Source organism: Piliocolobus tephrosceles, chromosome 18, assembly GCF_002776525.5.
Source record: "Piliocolobus tephrosceles isolate RC106 chromosome 18, ASM277652v3, whole genome shotgun sequence".
Taxonomy (NCBI): domain Eukaryota; kingdom Metazoa; phylum Chordata; class Mammalia; order Primates; family Cercopithecidae; genus Piliocolobus; species Piliocolobus tephrosceles.
This window is the reverse complement of record NC_045451.1, coordinates 481,415-481,821: the sequence shown is the minus strand read 5'-3', so window position 1 is coordinate 481,821 and position 407 is coordinate 481,415. Positions and strand designations below refer to the sequence as shown.

The 407-nt window shown below is 70.3% G+C and overlaps 1 protein-coding gene across 4 annotated transcripts in view; it reads left to right on the top strand.

Moving 5' to 3' along the window:
• CTDP1 (CTD phosphatase subunit 1) overlaps positions 1-407 on the top strand; it is a 71,751-nt gene that overhangs the window by 37,037 nt on the left and 34,307 nt on the right. The gene's annotated exons all lie outside the window — the stretch shown is intronic.

Genomic DNA, 407 nt, shown 5'->3' with positions numbered 1-407 from the left:
GGTGAGGGCCCTGAGCCCTGGTGGGGTGTAGTCGGGTGAGGGCCCTGAGGCCTGGTGGGGTACAGTTGGGTGAGGGTCCTGGTGGGATGCAGCCAGGTGAAGGCCCTAAGCCCTGGTGGTGTGCAACCGGGTGAGGGCCCCGAGCCCTGGTGGGGTGCAGCCAGATGAGGGCCCCGAGCCTTGGTTGGATGCAGTCGATTGAGGGCCCTGGGCCCTGGTGGGGTGCAGCCGGGTGAGGGCCCTGAACCCTGGTGATTACAGCTGGGTGAGGTCCCCCAGCCCTGGTGGGGTGCAGTCGGGTGAGGGCCCTGGTGGAATGCAGCCGGGTAAGGGCCCTGAGTCCTGGTGGGGTGCAGCCGCGTGAGGGCCCTGGGCCCTGGTGGGGTGCAGCCGGGTGAGGGCCCTGG